The sequence below is a fragment of the Mytilus galloprovincialis genome, chromosome 14 (assembly GCF_965363235.1).
Source record: "Mytilus galloprovincialis chromosome 14, xbMytGall1.hap1.1, whole genome shotgun sequence".
NCBI lineage: Eukaryota > Metazoa > Mollusca > Bivalvia > Mytilida > Mytilidae > Mytilus > Mytilus galloprovincialis.
Window position 1 is genome coordinate 57,129,952 of NC_134851.1, and position 21,680 is coordinate 57,151,631.

At 32.3% G+C, this 21,680-nt stretch overlaps 2 long non-coding RNA genes across 2 annotated transcripts in view; both read left to right on the plus strand.

Moving 5' to 3' along the window:
- Positions 1-21,680, plus strand: part of LOC143059798 (uncharacterized) — a 71,545-nt gene that overhangs the window by 5,072 nt on the left and 44,793 nt on the right. The gene's annotated exons all lie outside the window — the stretch shown is intronic.
- On the plus strand, positions 2,182-3,856 carry LOC143058529 (uncharacterized). Its single transcript, XR_012973104.1, has 2 exons — positions 2,182-2,397; positions 2,469-3,856. It is a non-coding gene; the product is annotated as an uncharacterized LOC143058529 (long non-coding RNA).

The window sequence follows — 21,680 nt, forward strand, 5'->3', positions numbered from 1 at the left end:
GTATGTAGACTACTATCCTGTTGGTGTCCAGAATATAAAACAGCCTCACCAGTAGCATGCGTTGTCTTACCAGTTGAAATCCATCGAGTCTCGCTCAACCCCAGTATTTCTATTTTGTACATTTTCATTTTATTGGCTATGATTGCTGCTTTGCCGCTTTGGTACATGGTTTTTACATACCAGGTCCCAAGTATAGATGTTGATCTAGGTGTCAGCAGGTATTCGCCTTTGCAGCTCTGCTTCCGCTTTCACTGCAATGCGTCATATCTTTTGTTGTTGAAGAGACCCTCTCTGCCGAGTCGCTTAATGTATTGTTGTTGTTGTTTTTTTTATGTAGAACTGAAATAAAATAAGCAATATAGACCAAATACTAATAAGCAATAAGTAAGAGTTGTCATATATCTTTCAAGGATTCATCAACTTAAAATTTGAATTGAGGACGGCCTTGATAATACAGAGGAAGTATTGACAGTTTATTTCACATATATCATAAACAAAACAACACGTTTTACTTAATTATGAAATAGTCGAAATCTACTAGACTAGAGTTGTTTTTGTTTGATTTTTAAAGAAATCATCTGTTAGGAATGTGTACTTTTATTCTATTAATCGAAAGTATATAATCCGTTCAGGTTTAATAATATTGTTTTGTATATTTTTATTAGCTTGTTATTGTATCAAAAAATCATTTTTATTAATGTATATTTACCCAATGTTACTGTACATCTATGTGTCTGCGCGTGACTTTATGTTTGATCTTACTAAAAATCTTGAAGTCAGGTGAAAAATTAACTTATCCCAAAGTGGTTTTCGACTATTTCATAATTAATAGTTATTAAAGGTACCAGGATTTTAATTTAGTACGCCAGACGCGCGTTTCGTCTACATAAGACTCACCAGTGACGCTCAAATCAAAATATTTATAAAGCCAAACAAGTACATAGTTGAAGAGCATTGAGGATCCAAAATTCCAAAAAGTTGTGCCAAATACGGCTAAGAAAATCTATGCCTGGGATAAGAAAATTCTTAGTTATTCGAAAAATTCAAAGTTTTGTAAACAGGAAATTTATAAAAAATAACCACATAATTGATATTCATGTCAACACCGAAGTGTTGGCTACTGGGCTGGTGATACCCTTGGGGACGAAACGTCCACCAGCAGTGACATCGACCCAGTGGTGTAAAAAGTTATCGAATGTACCTGGATTATAATTTAGTACGCCAGACGCGCGTTTCGTCTACATAAGACTAATCAGTGACGCTCAAATCAAAATATTTATAAAGCCAAATAAGTACAAAGTTGACGAGCATTGATGATCCAAAATTCCAAAAAGTTGTGCCAAATACGGCTTAGGTAATCTATGCCTGGGATTAAGTAAGACGGTCAATGTTTTTATTGTGATATGTTGTTATACACCACCTACAAAAATAGATTGGCATTATGTTTTCTGCTCTGTGCATTCGTTCAATCGTTCATCCCCTCGTCCGTCTGTCCCGTAAAGGATATATGTACTTTCATGACCGTCCACAGATATCATACCAAAAATTGTAGAATAATGAAATTCAAAGCCAATACCATAGCATCAAATAAGCAGAAAACAATAAAGGGGGCCTTTAAAATTCACATTGATATTGATTGACATCTCTTAAATTGATTTTCTTCAGAGACAACAATGGTTTCTAATACAAGTGTATTTGGAATATGTGCACTTCGAGAGATAACGAAAACATCTGAACACTGGTGCCCTCTATGTGAAGAAGCTCTTTGTGATGAGTGCAAAGAGCATCATAAATTACTGAAAGCCACCCGAAGACACAAACCCATACACATTTTAAGTTACAAATCTCCTCCGTCATTCATAGGTGCCACAAACCAATCATGTGTCTATCACAATGAACAATATCATATATATTGTAATGAATATGCAATACCTCTTTGTCTCCAATGCATCAATGATCATAGTAAGTGCAACGTCACTTCTATTGAAAAGATCACCATGAACATCAAGACTTTAGAATCAAGGCTAGGTGATCTATTACAAAACATTAAAATTATAAAGAAAAACCGAGAGGCTAATGTAACTGACATTGAAACATTACGAGTTTATCATGTTAAAGAAATAAAGCAGATAAGAGTTGAAATAAACAATCATTTAGATAACCTTGAGAAACAACTTCTTGAAGAGCTTAAAGAGAAGGAGTACCAATGTAAATAGAGTATTCAAAAAGTATTGCTGCCGGTCAAGGAAAGAGGATATATAATAACTCAATGTCAGTTAAATTTCAAAAGCATTAAAGATTATGCATCCGATCTTCAAACATATATTGGAATGAGAGACCTTGAGGTCAAGGTTGATGAAAATGAATACTATTTGCAGTCATTGATAGATACAAAAGGTTTAGATTGATTGATTGTTGGTTGCTTTACGCCGCATTAGCACAAAAAGGCTATATCGCGTCGACAAAAGGTTTAGAGCATCTTGACTTAGTGTACAAGGTTGACACAAATGTTCAAAATATTTTGAACAATCTTAAGAGTTTTGGGTCAATTGAAATAAAAAATCACATAAGTGATATTGAGTTGACAAGAGCGAAAGATAAGCAAGCGCAAATAAAAGTAGCAGCAACGAGGAAGACCGTTAACGATGTAAAGTTAATTCAGCAGAAGAAAATAACAACTAATGGAACGGCAATAAGGGGTTGCTGTATGTCAAGAGAGGGAGACTTATTGTTCACTGATCATAATCTTAAAAAATCACTCTACGTAATTGCGTCAGATGGAACCTTGAAATATAAGATGTCGGTTGATCCTAGTTTTGGGTTTGATATAACATTTGTCGATGATAACAATGTTGCTATTACATCTGGAAATTCAACAAAGAAGACCGGTATTGACATTATAAACATAGAGAACCGAAGTAAATCAAATTTCATCGAACTTCCTGGTTGTTCATATGGAGTCACACGTGATCAAGACTCGCTTTTTTCTGTGTTGAAGGACGTGGTATATATAAAGTAAACACTATGGATTATACTACCTCTCACGTGATCAGTTGTAACTTACCGTCATATTCCTACGTATCAGTATTCGACAACAAGATATACTACACTGACGAGAATGATCAAAGTGTAGTTTGTTGTAATCGTCACAACGGTTCACGTGTCTGGACTTTTAAAGATACTTCAGTTTTGACGAAGCCGAGAGGCATCACAGTAGATACTGACGGTAACGTGTATGTCGTCGGAGAAACATCGTCTAATGTGGTCATACTATCAAACGATGGAAAGCATCACAGAGAAATTCTGACAAGCGAAGATGGTCTAGATGAACCGTCTGCTATTTTCTTTGATAAACAGAAAAGGAAACTGCTTGTAACAAATCGAGAGCATTCAGCCTTTCTCTACAATGTTGCGTAAACGTGATTGAAATCTTACCGACCAACACAACGCACAATTAATAAGTCACTTATTGTTGCAAATCACTGGACGCCCGCTTTCCTGTACAGTATCGTGTAAAACAATTGTAATCCAAATGACTGACTGAACTATTTATCAGGATCTTTTGTGAAAAAGAGGTAGAGGCAATTTGCCGGTATTTTTTTTGATTCGATAAGATAGGTAAATCATGTTTTGAATAGCCCGATAGGTGCTAATTATAGTACATGAAAATACGTCACACCATCTATTGTCATACCTTGAACAGGTATTCCTACAAAAACAAAGCCAAGACTATTGATTTTTTAATATTGATTTTATTTTATGATTAACACCCTTTATGCAAGATACCATACCACGTACTTTGTAACTTGTTAAGGAGCCAAATAATTTCGAATAAATTCAAATCGTGTTTTTCTCATTCTGAATATATGTATATCTGTATTTGTCCTGGTCTTTTAAGGTTTTATCGTCTATAAGATAAGATAAGATAATACATATAGAATAAAGGACTTTTTGTTTTTGATACTGACTTTATCACAGTAAAAATATCAGGTGAGCCCGAAGGGAGAAAATAACAAACGAACTTCTTTTTCGCGTCGGATCACGGCAAATCACACTTGACGTCACAGCTGCATTATGTCATTTGAAATTTTGTCACAGTGCAGTAAACATGGCGTTCTCTTGCACAAAGTATAAAGATTTGAAGGAATATTATTGCAGGTGTTTCATTAATATTCAGCTTTGGACATGACTCTAACGATGGCAAATATAATGGTAGCATACCGGTAAGTCAAATTTCTGTATTTTTCACAAAGCATCAACATAGAGGGGGATAGGAGGGTTCCTGATCCCGAAATCCCGGCCCGTTTAAAAACACGAAATCACGAGGTCCCGAATTTAAATAAAGTAAATCCCGACATCCCGAAATCACGAGCTTAAAAACACCCGATCCCTGAGTCCCGATAAAGGTCCTATCCATGAATCCATGACCTCCCTCGAGCATAGTTAGTCAGAACATTAGAATGATACGATATGAATCAGCAGATTGTTCATCGATCATCATTTTTAAGTTCAACGACAAGTTATTATAATTATATTTTACTTAGTTTAGTGGATAAAATTACATTTATCTTGTCATTATTCGCTCAGTGTTCATCATGAAAACGATCACATTGATTTCAAATAATTTTAAGAGAGCACTGAGGAGTAGTCCAAATAATTATGACGTCTTGAAAGTCTATAATATTTTTTCGTCATGATTATTTGGACTATGTGAGGAGACATTTTAGGACCTGAGTTACGGTTAAAGTTATTTGTAAATTATCTGAACAAGCTCATTTATTGTCTACTTCATAATTATTTCAAACATTTTAATAGACGTCACTAGACTTTTAGCTTAATATAATTCTTGCTTTTGTCAAAGTCTTGTTCATCTATTTTCAACACGGACAGGAAATATGAAAATTGGAGTTTACAGTCCCTGTGGTTACCTTCTTAATGGTTAATTTCTTATGTGAATTTAGGTGACGGCGACCCGTGTCAGTCACCTCTTAGCTTATAAAGACTACAATTCAGGTCAAAGCAGACCTTTATACATGTATAGTTTGGTGACCCCGGTTACCCCCCTTTTTAAAATTTATCCTACATGTAGATTTGCAAATGAATAAGTTCACTTTTTTGTTCTTTGTTCTATGAATATCTGTCTTTAAATTGACCATTATTTTCTAGCTTCTCTCATGCGATAGTGGTACCTTTTTGGTAACTATTTATGTGTTGCGTTTAAATATGAATTGTAACACTTTATAGTGAGTGAACAGGTAAAACAAATACTTCTCAAGAAACAGAAAAAGAAAACTACTTGGAACAGCACCCGGCTATGTATTGGTATTGTATGCATAAAAACTCGGATTGGAACATCATGGACGATATAATAATGTTAGTCATGTACTTAATATATCAATTATAGATAACGCATTTTTTTTAAAAGTCTATTGGCTTTTTCATGCATTTTTTGTTTACATTTTGACATCAAACGTTCAAAAAGACTAAACGAACTTTGTGAAAGTTTCAAACAATGTAAAGTGTTTCATTCGCCAAAAATCTCGTGCGTTTCTGCGAAAAAAATCACGCGCAATTTTGTGAATGAAAGGGAAAAGTAGATCCTTACGCGTTGTATTCGCGCATGTCAATTGCGTACTAACCCAATAATTTTTATATCACGGCCAGTCCACTGATACTGACATTATCAGCGAGTACACATCAAAGGAAAAATATACAAATTACCGATAAATGTATATATTTGAACCGGAGAACATCTTACATCAGTTGTTCATAGATCACCCTGTTTCACTCACACATGTTATATTGCATTTTCTGGCATTTTAACAAACCGGCTCTTTGTTGTGATACAGATACAACAGCTTCTTGATGTTTTACCTACAATCACGATTTGTAGTGCTATTGATTTGTTCTGTTGTGTTGCTTTATTTTGTGATGACTTAGGTAGCGATGTAGTGACGGTGGAAAAAATTCAGTTGCAGTATCTACACATCTTGTGAATTGGCGACAACCTTGCTGTTGACTGCTTTTGTTACATATGATACCATGTTAAAAAATTGTTTGTGTTGTTTTGAAACTTGTATACAATGGCCGCCTTATTTTAATTTATGTGTATATAACACCCGAAACATTTGGGATTCATTGCTATAGAACTAATTCCCGTGTTATTGGTTTTGTACAGGCACCCACATCAGTTTGACGGCAGATGTTCCTTGAATATATGCAATAAATGTAAACAAATAAATAGAAAGCAAGTCAATAGTATGGACAGTCATAGAAATGCACACAATAAGCGAAACATTATTTTTTTCTTTAATACATGTAAAATGATATACTAGTAAATTATATAGTCAAAATGAACCATAATGACTCTATGAATTAATAAAAAGATCCGAAAAAATATGATAGAATCATTAAAATTAAATATAACAACACAAAACATGCAAAAGATCTGAGCCAGATTCGAACCCTTTCTTCAAAACCATCATTCATTAATAGTTCTGTGCTCTTTTTCTCTTGATAAAACTTTATTCAAATATGTACAATGAAACATTCCTCCAGACAGTACCTGGTGTCACAAACAGACAGTTACATATAGTCAGTTACAAATATATAGAAATTCAATGTAAGTTCAGATACTAGTATGTTTATAATTAATATAATATTTCTGCATGGTTATCTGTTACTTTGATATTGGGATTGTCCAATATAAAATATTTTTCTAATAAGAAAGGTTCTTTTCTCTGATTTAAAAAATAAAAATAGTGAGAGATGTATTTTTCTAATAATGTTTTAAAATAGTCTACTAAATTGAGTTTAGCTTGAGGATTCAACAATTTAAAATTTCTTCTTTTATAGATACTAAATCTTGCTATACTCATAAAAAAATTAGCCATTATAAAAATTAAACCCGTTACTTCTGAAAAATGAAAAAGACAAACAGACAAACAATAGTACACATGACACAACATAGAAAACTAAAGAATAAAGCATCACTTGGTCAAAATCAAGCGTATTTACAACGTTATCATCAACATTACACATAAAATGTAATAAAAAATCCTTAAAAAATCAGTAATTTGTGACAAACTGACACAATTAATAAACATGTGTTCTAAATCCTCTCTAGATTGTGCACACACTGGACAAATGTCATTATCAGTCATGTTACATTTTAAAAGTTTAACTTTAGTAAACAAAGTTCTAAGAAGTACTTGAAAATCAAGTTCCCTGCATTCACCAGGCAAGATATATAAATTTGAAAAAATATAACAGTTTAAAAGTTCTAATTCTGGATACTTTTCGATCCAATAAGCATATTGGACTTTCATCCTTTTTGAGGGTTAAATTAAGTATTGATCACACATATTATAATATATGTAAATCGACATATTGATCAAAAAACATTTTTATTTTTTGTTTTTATAGTAAATTTATTCTGTCGGCACTTTTTTAAATTGGCCCTTCTGTGAAAAAAATTCCCGACAAATTGGCCCTACTTCTAATTAACGCACCTTATTTTTTTTAATAAATGTATAAAATCACGAGATTTTAGTGTTTCAATGAATTTGCATTTGCGAAGTTAAGAAGTTGACCTGAATCATGTTTATAAACTGAGATTAGGTAAAATAATGATCCGTTGCACCTTACATCACTTACAGAAAAAACAATCACAGAGTACTTCGTTGTGTTTGCTTTTTAGTTGTGTCCATCAGCATTTATTTGATGTATTTATATTCAGAACGGTATATTAATTTGATTGTTATGCTCATTGATTTTTTAATTTTAAATTATGACCTTTTTTTTTTAAATTCTGACAGGATAGGTATCACTGAAGACACTAATGATAGCATGTAGTTTTTAGATTAAATCTTTTCGTTTTCTCGTTTAAATTGTTTTATTGTGTAATTGTAGGTCCTTTAATAGCTGGCTCTGCGGTACTGGTTTTGCAAATCATTTAAGTTGGAACGGTGACCATTAGTTGTATCTATTTTAGTCGACCTTTTTCAATACCCACCAAAAGAAATCAGCTCCTGTATCAGCTATGGTTAGAGGAGAATATATTTCGATTGTCATGTTGACTCAATATTGATATTGTGAAATACCAGCTGCGAGTCATAAAAAGAAGCTTTTGAGCTAGTAAATGAAGCGAACAAGTTCAAAAAGGAATAATATTGTTCCGATCAGCTGATATTTTACAATGTAGATATACAGACAACGAGATATTTGATTTATTGAGTCGTTTTTTGCGTTTTTTGCATGATGGAAACCGGACGATTACTTAATGAGTTTGTTAAACCTTGTCAACGTCAGTTTAAACATTATGACGTCGCTGATATGTCTGGTCAAAAAGTTTTAGCCGGATCAACGCATTTGACATCACAAAGCCGTGATATGCAATATCATTTAGAGCTGACCAGAGTCGTATAGACAGTAGAACGATTTATAAAAAGCTATGAACACTGATGTGAGCAGAAATAATGTTTTTATCACGTTTAGGAAGCATTTAAAAATAAACCAGATCTAAACTAACTTATTTGATGTAATTCAATTTATAAATTATAATGACTTATTTTAGTTCAAATATCTGATTTGTTTCTATGATTATATATCAAATATATCATGCGACTCTTTCGTATTTAAATGGTTTGAAACAAATTCAATGTCGAGATATCAATTTTTTTTTTATCTTAAAACATGCAGGAAATAGAAGAAGGGCCAAAGATAGCAGAGTCAAACTCATAGATCGAAAATAAACTGACAACGCCATGACTAAAAATGAAATAGGCTGTTTAGCAGAATAATTTTACACGTAATACAACTTGCAGAAATAAAAAAAATAATATATGAAAAATATCGAACTCAAATGTAATTTCATAAAGGTAAAGCCCATACAAACTGACAAAATTAAACGGTGACTTTAATAACCAACTGAACGAAGAGATAACAATTCTCAGGCATTTTACAAAGAAATGGCGAGATAATTCTGGTTGTATAGCTAGCGAAACCTTCCATTTGTATGACAACATGGACAAATGTATATAGGTTCGATAAATTGATAAAAGTGTTCACACAACCCAAATAGACATACGTGTAAGGTACGTGTGACAATGATTGGGATCCTACAGTCATAACTGTTTAAACATACATTACAGAAATACAACACAGCTGACTAAAATGTTCAAACAAACATACAAATGGAAAATTGACTAAGTGGAAAAACCACTTGTAGTTGATTGTGGGTATTTGTCATACAAGGTTTTTGATATTTTTAGGTTTGAGGGTTCTGATAAAGGTTAAACTCTGATTATTATTAATCTTTTTTAACCTATGTCACTGTACAAAATGGCAAAGTGTATTGCAATTGTCTATCATTTGAGATCATTTGAAATCATAAGTCTAATCGCAAGTATCAAGTGTCTCTCTAAATACTGTATTTCATTTTTGTTCATCTGATTTGTTTCAAATCATAATGTTGTTCATGTTGATGATTGTTTTAATAAGGCATATTCTTTTTAGTTGTATTCTAGTGGGTCATTAAATGCTTTATGCAGAGCAACTAATCTGTTTTAAAATAGCAAAAAAGGTGATACAAAAACAAAGAACACAAAGACAAATTAGAAAGGTGAAGGCCTATTAAAACAGACAACATTGAACGATTTAAATGAACAGAAGAAGAAGCAGTTGCCTTATTCCTAATTCTAATACAATTCGTTTATAACGAAATATTTAAAGAATTAAAAAGAATATAAATACGTCAAGTGGTTATGTTTGTCATCGGGAGCATACCTTTGCCTTCACATTGTTTAGATTTCAAAGACAAAGTAAAAAGTTTCGATAATTTTTCATTTATAAAATTGAGAATGGAAATGGGTAATGTGTCAAAGAGACAACAACCCGACCAAATAAAAAACAACAGCAGAGGGTCACCAACAGGTCTTCAATGTAGCGAGAAATTCCCGCACCCGGAGGCGTCCTTCAGCTGGCCCCTAAACAAATATATACTAGTCCAGTGATAATGAACGCCATACTAATTTCCAAACTGTACACAAGAAACTAAAATTAAAAATAATACAAGACTAACAAAGGCCAGAGCATTTCTAAGACGAAATATTTACTAAAATGTAATATATATTTCTATATAGCATTAGAATAGAGTTAACAGTATTGTATGTTATGTTTAGGCTTTCGTGAAACGTATGATGAATATTTAACAACTGTTATATTTCGTAGTTGGTATAAATATTTCCGTCTGTAGAAAATGATAGATTAAATCTGGATTAATACCTAGCTTAACCTTTCTCTTGTATCAAAGCCATTTTATTGACAACCATATCATATGTGAGTAAAACAAACAGACATTAGCCATTTTATTGACAATCATATCATATGTGAGTAAAACAAACAGACATTGTGACTGGATGGACAGTTGTCTCATTGGCACTCATACCACATCTTCTTTTTCACACAATAGGTAAAATATGTCAAGTCGGCATACTATAGTGAAAATTGTGTTATAATCCTGATAAAACAAATTAGTATTAACCAGTTTAAAAGAAGATGACATATATGCACTCAATAGGCAAAGTACATCAGGAAAAATGAAAATAGCCTAACTACGCAATTACGGGATGTATTAACACAAAGAAAAAGACAAACTACGATGGGACTAGTAATATGTATTAAAATAAAACTGAAAAAACTTTTATTTGATATTTACAATATTGCTAATAAATGTTTTTAACTTTTATTATTGACAGATCCAGCAAATTGTTTTTGGAGCACGTTTTAGTCCGACGCATTTTTGGTGAAACGACCCCAAGCAGCCATCACAAACTAGTGTGCACAATTGTAATGCATGCTGTACAAGTCCATCCTGCTTTTCCCTTTTCCCTTTTTTAAGGAAAAGCAACTTTCGTTGTCTGCCATGCTTCAGGTGAAAAACATTTTCTTTTACTGTTACGTAGTTTAATATTTTTGTTGGGAGCATGTGAGATTGTTTCATGTTGTCTTTTTATGTGATTTCAGGTAAAACTCTAATTTCGATATCCAACTAAGCATCTCAAGTTTAAATTTTTCACAGCAAAGGAGTAGTTCCAGTAAGACCCGTTTTTGGCCACAAAATATAGCGGTTTTACAAAATTGTTAAAACTTAATGTAAACTTTTAGTTATTTATTGGAAAGAAGAATACTTCTGCTACATAAATATGGGCTGTTTTTGACGATAAAATATATATCGGTTACATACATCATAAAATCATCCTAAATTACTGAAATCTTCACAATGTTAGCATTTTAGTTAAATTTACGCGGTTTCCGTCTTAAATAAAAGTGGCTGCATTTGTGTTCATTCTTAAAATTGAAGTATAAGTTGTATTTGATGATAATACATAACATACATAAAGGTTGAGGATAAACACGGATGTGGCCACTTTCATTTTTGACAAACACCATCTGAAAAGTGACATTTTTTGGCATATGTGATAGATTTTTCCGAATTAAGCTTGAATCGGAGCGTTTTTAATAACTAAATCAGTTAAAATCTTTCACATAATTTAATTAAATAAACTAAAATAGACACTTACGTGTTCAAAAAGTGTCCACAATTTTTCGTCTGATGAACCTGAAATTGAGACCAAAATCGGCCCTTACCGGACCTACTCCTTTGGTAATATGAACCTCTTCATCCGTTGTACAAAGTATAATGACAGTAATAAGTGTACAGTTAAACACTTAAAAGTGAAAACTTTTCTCTGCCAAAGTTTTTAACAACGAACCAATGAACTATATTTCGCCTTTGAAACTACTTAACTGTAGTTGTATCTTAAAGAAAATCAAAACAATTAATACTTAAAAAAACTCTCTTAACAGTATTTGTAAAATAATAATATTATCATTATTACAACTATTATCAAGTAAATATCAAAGAATTTACAAATCTATTGAAGGTTTAAGTTTAATAAATCTAGCGTACATTGCAGTCTATCATGTAACAATAACGCAATGCAACCGTACCACAAATAGTATTGTTACATTTGTAATTAATCGGGTCCTTACCCAACCCTGCCTTCCGGTAATTTAGTATTGTTACATTTCCACGTAACCGTAGCCAGTGCCTAAATAGAACGCTTTATCACATGATTTAGATAATAAACAATGTTAGTACCTATAATATATACCTTAAGATCTTCATGTATTATTTATGAAGTTGATACGGAATAAGTATCAGCTAGGTTTTGGTATCTTTCTAATTTTCTTCTCAGACACTGGTGACGTTTTATAAAGTCCGAGTAGCATCTTCTAAATATATATCCTATATCCAGATGAAGTTGTTGGTACATTGCTGTTTAGGTAGGGGACATTTAAAATTTCAAATCGAAATCGTCTCGTTTGTTATAGATGACCACTGATGTCGAGTAAAAAGTATAAAAAAAATGAGGCGGAGAAATGTGTGTCCTTTTTAATTGTTTTATTCTGTTCTATCTTCGAGTTTGTGTCAGACTGGAAAAGTTGGAACTTCTCTTCAAATATTCAGGATAGTTAAACATGATATAGGTAACCGGGTTAAAAGGTAATAAATTGATTGAGAAAAAACAAATTCGGGTTACAAACCAAAACAGAGGGACACGCATCAAATACAAAAGGAAAACAAACGAACAACAGGAACACCGAAGTACAACAAAAACAAAACGTCAACGTACATTGAATGGAACGATTTGATAACAACAGATCTTTTGAATTTTTGTTCCTGTAATGAATTCAAATACAATTTGCCGTCAACATTTAAAAAAAAATAGTCTTAAATTTTATTAGATGTGGAAATAAGAGTTTGCAAACGACAGTTTATTTATTCTTTAGGATTCAAACCCATTATAGGCCAAGTTAATGTCTGCATTTATTTTCCTGAACGACATACAGAGGAATATATTTGGTTATTTGATCAGTTGAATGCTGTGGGCTGTAATTTGATGGTCAAAATGATTTATCACTTAATAATTACATTAGATGTATGTTTCATTATGATATTTTATTCTGATTGGCTAACTGCACATCATGTGTTATTCCGTAAGCAGTTGCATTGCTCAATGCAACTTTTCACTCATGATAACACGTGCTCCAACAATAAAGTGCACAGGTGAATTAAATAATAAAATATATAAAATTTGTGTTTTCATGATCATAGCTAAAAAATGTAATTATAAGTATTGAATGCTTCTTTTTGTAACTTTATAGGGTTGTAAAAGCATTGACCGTGCGTACATTTTTAGAATGAAGCGCTTCCGCGCTTCATACAAAATGTACTTCGGTCAACGCTTTTACACCCCAATAAATTTACAAAAAAAAGCATTCAATTCTTAAATGTTTGAGCTGTATGTACATGTAGCTTCCACTTGTACCATTATGTGTCTTTTTGTAGGTTTGTCTGGTTTTTTTTAGCCATGGTCTTTTCAGTTTATTTACGATTGATGAGCAAGAATGTCCTTCTGGTATCTTTCGCGTCTCTTTCGGATAAACGATATATTGAAAAAGGAAATGGATATATTCGGCTACTTTTATGAAAGAAAATAAGTATCGCCATGCTATGTGATAAACACCCAATTCGAGTCTTATACATAATCAGGAATTAAGTGAGAGTAGGGATGCAATTAATATGTTCATTTTGTTTGCTGTGTTGGAGAAGAATAGATCATTTCCTAATGGAATGTGCTAGATAGTCTATACCTAAGCTCCGTACACAAATGAAATCATTGAACTGTTTGAAAATAAGGTGATGTGGTTTGATCGTCAATGAGAAAAATATCCACCAGAATTAAACTAAAATGGATTTAAGCAACACATAAATTGTATCCAATCCAGCGCTTTATATTAATCGTTTGTATAGGCTTCATATAGATAAAAGTTTCGGTTTGAAATTCTGGTGAAAGCTTTTTTATTTGAGTAGACATTGTTGAGCTAAACCTTCTTCTATACCTTGCTTTGTTATCATATTCTACACATTATATATAAACTTAAGATAATAGACTTGTCGTCTGGTGAATTAAGGCAACAGTAGTATACGGCTTTTTAATTGAGATAGATATTGTTTGTTTATTTTAAACAGTAATGCATGTCTGTGTCTTTATCATTTCCTAACGTGTTCTATTAAATACATTCTGACAATAATATATATAACACAATTGAAATCGATGAACAACAATTGTCTTTACGTACACATGATATTTAGTTCGTATCTTAATGCTTCGAAAAACACGATTGATATATCAAGGTTTTGCTAGATATAAAACCAGATATAACCAACTGTTTTCATCTTATAATTCCTGTACCAAATTATGAATATGACAGATATTTTTCACTTGTTTTATTTATTAATATCGTTTGATTTTTTAAATTCTTATGGCCTTTCCCTTTGCTGATTTTTTTGTTATATTTGTATACTGAAGCATGTTAAGGTGATATTAAAAAAACAATTGGATGACATCAGTTACGCACTTGCCGAGACGACACAGTTGACAAATGAGTATCAATATTACATAACACAGAAACAATTTAAAATTTCCATTGCAGCAATTTGTTCTAAAAGTTAGATTCACTTAGTAGTAATTCACTGCATATAGAAACATACAATATCATATCAGTTTTTGTTTAATCAAATCATAAACAAATAGTGTACTAGTCACACCATACCTAAGTTCAAATATATAATATTTTATCAGTAATGTTTGGTTAAAGATAAATAATGTTTATATACATCTTGTAACCATCTACGGACAACATGTACCGTATATTTAAAATCATAAAAAAATAGATCAACAGTCAAAAATCAAATGAAAGTCAAAATGATTATGGGATGTTTAAGTAATGGTAAACTAATTTTAGTAATTTTGAATTTGAGCTTCTTGATAACGTTATATCAAAATGTCATAATCTTATGTTCTTGTGACATATATACTAGAAATAATATTGCTGAGCTAAGTGTTTTTCGGCAAAAATTTCGTTGTGATCATCATTAGCAATTTCATAATGTTGATCACATCGAAATTGGTATAGGGAAACCCTTATTTCAACCATATTAATTCTAGTATCTATGTTATATATTTATCTAATTGTTTTAATATTTTCATATTTTTTTTATATATAAAAGATAAAATCACAAAAAAAAAACCTGAACTTCGAGGAAAATTCACATCGGAAAGTTCCTAATCAAATTGCAAAGTCAAAAATTCAATCACACCAAACAAATGAATCATACAAATGTCATTCTTTTATCTTTTAAAGCTTTTGAATCTCAAACACTTTGGCCTTGACCATTAGTTAAGAGATACTCATAGTAGAAATACCCATCTTGTGCGGACAAGTTGGTACCGTTATGATTATATGAAAAGAAATATTTCAGTTAGATTTAGTTTGTATCAGCGATTTATTGTTGTAGGTTATGGTAACCAAGTGACACCTACCTGCTAAATATAAGACATATATGAATAAGGAGATGGGATATGGTTATCAATATGATAAAATTCCACAATAGGTCAAATGAAATGGATGACAATATTTATAGGCAGCCGACTGTGCGATGACTCTTTAATTAGCCAGCCAAGGTAGTTTAAACAGCCATAAGTAAGTAAGCAACCATAAGACCTTCAACAAAGAGAAAAAATCCAAATGTACAGTCTGCTATAAAATGTCCATATGTTACCTTGGGTATTCAGGAAAATAAATAAATAGAACACAATTTAAAAGAAAAACTTGCAGATTTCTGACACAGTTAAGTTATTTTAAAACTACAACCTATACAGAGAAAATTCTCTTTTTTGAAAGTCACTGAAACGATACGGTTCTGCATTTCTTTTCCATATTTCTTAAAGGACTTCGAAATTGAATATTAGCAGGAATGAACGGACGAGCAGTGAAATTGATACATTTTAATGTTTCCGAAATTTGAAAAAAAGACCAACAATGAACACAACATCCTATTAAAGGACAAGGGTAGTCTGCATAGTTAAGTATGAGTGCTATGATATGTAAAGTAAGAATTTATAAAGATTTGTAGTTAAACAGGTGTCCATACTTACTCCAACATTCACAACATATACGACTAGCACACGTTTAAGGTTACCCAAATAGCTTGCCATATTTATCAATCAGACGTTATCCCACCCCACATTAAAGTTCAACATTTGTACTATGCTACATTTATTCAGATGACAAGATGTTTAAAAGCATTTGATGTATAAAGGTAATTATCATCAATTTAAATTGTTTTCTTATGATGGATAAACATATTTTTAGAATGTTTTGGTTTTCGACAAAAAATGTTTTATAATATTGTTTCTTAAATATTTATTTTTGACCGATGACGTCCTCGACATTCAACTGGTTGTGCTTGTGAAGTGCATTTATACATGCAGCTCCCTTTACTCCATTTTAGGAGAGATAAAATCGCTTAAAAATAATACGACTAAAGTATACTGATATACGCACCATTTAATTGAAGAATAAATGATAAAAACATAACAAGTGTCATTGAAATTAAAAGGATATACTCATGTCCCTTACGAATTGATTTCGTACTTCAATGAGCACTTGAAAATGATATATTTGCAGTCATGTACGGACGAGCAACAACAATAACTCACAAAACTTTTGAAATAATAAGAATTAAATTATTAATAGTGAGAATGTTTGTTCAAAACAGATAATATATGAACTGCGACAAAAACCAACGTTTTTGAAAATATTTAATAATCTAATTTTGAAAATTAATAGAGCTTTTCTTCATTTGTTGCAATAACGATTGATTGCTAGAGTGGTGATTAGCCGTATTTGGCACCACTCGTTTGAATTTTCGGTCATCAACGATTCCACTTTGTTTGGCTTTCTTTGGCATTTTGGCCTGAGCGTCACGGATGAGTCTTATGTAGACGGAACATGCATCTGGTGTATTGAATTATACGCCTGGTATCTTTAATAACTATAAGTTTGCGTACTGTTCTATTGTATTGTTTATTTGTGTGTTTCTCTGTCCTTTAGTTCTTCCATTTATTTGTATTGTAGCCCTGTCATGAAATGTTTTCATTTTAAGGTTTTATTTAACATTGTCATGAAAACGGTAGATTTTGGCTTGCCACAAAAGTAAGTTCAACCCTCCATTTTTTCTTTAAATGTCCTGACCAAGTCAGTAAAATGGACAGTCTTATATTATAGTTCGTTTCTGTGTGTGTTGCATTTTAGTGTTTCTGTTGTGTAGTTGTTTTCGTCTTATATTAGATGTGTTTCTCTCAGTTTTAGTTTGTAACCCGGATTTGTTTTTTCTCAATCGTTTTCAGAACTCCGAACAGAGGAACACTACTGTTGCCTTTATTTATCATTACTACCACCACTATTGGCTATTTCGTGGCGGTCACAGTTTGCTTTATTTCGCTTCGATTTTGTTGGTATGGGCTCTATTTTTCAATCTTGAGCACATGATTTGAGGACATGATAAAACTTTATCTTATATTCAATACTTTAACTATTTTATAATTCATAAATAAACGTCTAAGAAGTTATCTTACTAGTTTTTTACATGTGAGATAATTTTTTGTAAGACAGGTGAAAGATACAAAACAATGGACATTATACTCATAATTCAAAATAAATAAACTTCATGAATCGAAAAAGTCGAACTGACGAACAACAGTACACTAGATGATATCAAGTGCTCCAAACGTGGTACGCAGACCCTGCTCTACATGTTGTGGAAGACCATAAGGTATTATTATTTTTCTTTAAAACAATCTGCAATTTAAAAAAAAACGTATATTTCAAAACCTAAGACACCACAATCTAATATGTATTTCAAATGGAAATAAGATAGTCTCAAATAAAGATGAAAAAACAATAATTGAGCTTTGGTGTCTCTCCTTTTTAGATTACACAATGGCTTCTACTACAAATATTTGTGGAACATGTGCACTTCGACAGATTACGACAATATCAAAACACTGGTGCCAACAATGTGAAGAAGCTCTCTGTGATGAGTGCAAAGAGCATCATAAATTACTGAAAGCCACCCGAAGACACGAACCCATATCAATTTCGAGTTACAAATCTCTTCCGTCATTTATGGCTGACATAAAACAATCATGTGTCTATCACAATGAACAATATCAACTATATTGTAATGAACATGCATTACCTCTCTGTCTCCAATGTATCAATGATCATAGTAAGTGTAACGTCACTTCTCTTAAAAAGGTCATCAGCAACATCAAGACCTCTGGGCAATTCTTGGATTTAGATTCAAGGCTTGGCGACTTATTACAGAACATTGAAAGAATAAAGAAAAACCGAAAGGCTAATGTAACTGACATTGAAACATTACGAGAACTACATGTTAAAGAAATAAAGCAGATAAGAGTTGAAATAAACAATCATTTAGATAAACTTGAGAAACAAATTCTTGAAGAGCTTAAAGAGAAGGAGTACCAATGTAAAGAGAGTATTCAGAAAGTTTTGCTGCCGGTCAAGGAAAGAGGATCTATAATAACTCAATGTCAGTTGAATTTCAAAAGCATTCAAGATTATGCATCCGACCTTCAAACATATATTGGAATGAGAGACCTTGAGGTCACGGTTTATGAAAATGAAAAATATCTGCAGTCTCTGATAGAAGCAAAAAGTTTCGAGCAGCTTGACTTAGTGTGCCAAGTAGACACAGGTGTTCAAAGTATTTTGAACAGTTTACAGCAGTTTGGATCAATTATAATAACAACTCGAACTAGCAACATCGAGTTTAGGAGAGCAATAGATAAGCAAGCACAGTTGCAAGTAGTAGCGAAAAAGACAATAAACGACGTAAAGCTTAATATTCAAAAGAAAATAACAACAGATGGTAGGGCTGTCACGGGTTGTTGTATGTCAACAGTAGGAGACTTTGTGTTCACTGATCATTACTTTAAAAAATCCCTTATCGTTATTGCGCCAGATGGTACTCTCACATATCGCATGTCGCTTGTTCCTAGTTATGGGTTTGACATAGCATTTGTCAATGAGAAAACTGTCGCTGTTACCTCCGGAGATTCAGATAAAACCGGTATTGACATTATAAACATTGAGAATCAATGTAACATTAAGTTCGTCAAACTTCCTGGTTGTCCACATGGAATCACACTTGATCGCGACTCGCTGTTTGTATGTGTTGCAGAACATGGTATATACAAAGTGAACACCGTGGATTATAATACCTCTCACGTGATTAGTTGTTCATTATCGAGTTATTCATACGTGTCTTTGTTCGCTGACAAGATATACTACACTGATTGCAATGATAACAGTGTAGTATGTTGTGATTGTAAGGGATCACGTGTTTGGACTTTCAAAAATGAATCGGTTTTGAAGAGTCCGAGAAACATCACTGTAGATGATGATGGTAACGTGTTTGTTGTAGGGAAATTGTCGTCGAATGTAGTCGTTATATCAAACGATGGGAAATACCATAAGGAAATCTTGGCCAAAGAGGATGATTATAGTACACGGTCTGCTATATTCTTTGATAAACAGAAAAGGGTACTTCTTGTTGCAAATTTAAAACATACTGCTTTTGTCTACAATGTTACGTAAATCCTAATGACCGACACAACTCACAGTTAACAAGTCAGTTATTGTTGCAAATCACTTGACACCCACTTTCATTTACAGTGCCGTGTAATACAATTCAAATCCAGATGACCGACAGAACTGTTTACCTTGATTTAAAAAAAACCATAACGCACTCTACTTTTTTTAATAAATGTATAACAACAAGAGTTTTTAGTGTCTCAATTAATTTGCATTTGCGAAGTTAATAAGTTGACCTGAATCATGTTTGCATGTATATAAACTGAGAATAAAATTAGATAAAATAATGATCCGTTGTACCTTACATCACTCACAGAAAAAAAAGCAATCACCGAGTACTTCGTAGTGTTTGCTTTTTAGTTGTGTCCATCAGCATTTATTTGATGTATTTATATTCAGAACTGTACACTAATGTGATTATTATTGATCATTGGTTTTTTTTAAATTATGACATTTTTTGAATTCTGACAGGATAGGTATCACTGGAGACAGTAATGCTTGCATGTAATTTTTAGATTAAATCTTTTCGTTTTCTCGTTTAAATTGTTTTATTGTGTAACTGTAGGGTCTTTAATAGCTGGCTCTGCGGTACTAGTTTTGCAAATCGTTAAAGTCGGAACGGTGACCATTAGTTGTATCTAGTTAGTTAGTTAGTCGACCTTTTTCAATACCCACCAAAAGGAAACACTCCTGTATCATCTATGGTAAGAGGAGCATATATTTCGATTTTCATGTTGACTCTATATTGATATTGTGAAATATCTGCTGCGAGTCATAACAAGTTGCTTTTGAGCTAGTGAACGAAGCGAACAAGTTGATATTTTACAATATAGATATACAGACAACGAGATATTTGATTTATAGAGTCGTTTTTTGCGTATTTTGCATGATAGAAAGAAGTGTTTTCCACCGGCAAAACCGGAAGATTACTTGATGAGTTTGGTAAACCTTGTCAACGTCGGTTTTAACAAAGCCGTGATATGCAATTTCATATAGAGCTGAGCAGAGTGTTATAGACAGTAGGACAACTTAAAAAAGGCTATGCACACTGATGCGAGAAGAAATAGGTACAGGTTCCTATCACGTTTAGGAAGCATTTAGAAAATAAACTAGATCTAAACTAACTTATTTGATGTAATTCAATTTACAAATAATAATGACTTATTTTAGTTCAAATATCTGATTCGTTTCTATGATAATATATCAAATGTATCATGCGACTTTTTCTTTCGTATTTAAATGGTTTGAAACAAATTCAATATCACGATGTTATTTATTTTTTATTAAAACATACAGATAATAGAAGAGGGGCGAAAGATACCAGAGGGACAGTCAAACTCATAGATCGAAAATAAACTGACACCGCCATGACTAAAAATGAAATAAAGTGTTTAGCAGAATTTTTGACAGATTATAAAATTTGCTGAAATAACAAAATATATGAAAAATATCGAATTCAAATGTAATTTCATAAAGGTAAAGCCCATACAAACTGACAAAAGCAAACGTTGACTTTATTAACCAACTTAACGAAGAGATAACAATTATCAGGCATTTTACGAAGAAATGGCGAGATAATTCTGGTTTTATAGCTAGCGAAACCTTCCACTTGTATGTAAATTGTTGATAGTTTCGATATATTGATAAAAGTGTGCAGATAACCAAAACAGACAAAGCAGGTACGTGTGACAATGATTGGGATCCTACAGTAATAACTGTTTAAACATACGTCACAGAAAAGCAACATCCTAAGTTTGATTGAAGAATAATTTGTTATCACATTAATGTTCGTCATGTATTTATCTAATTTTGTTCTTAAATAGTTTGTCAATGAATTTTGTAATATGTGCATATTCATCTGATTTATATGAAATCATTTTTAACTGTTTTAGTAGAGAAACAAAATCTTTCCATTTTCACTGAACTATTACAAAATGTTGTTTAGGGGGTCAGCTGAAGACCTGCAGGTGCTTGATTTTCTCGCACTATTCTCAATACTATTTGCATAGTGAGTGATATTTTATCTATACCACCAGCAAACGTTTGTAGGATTTGTCCTTCCCAAAGAACACCTAGACTAGAAACGT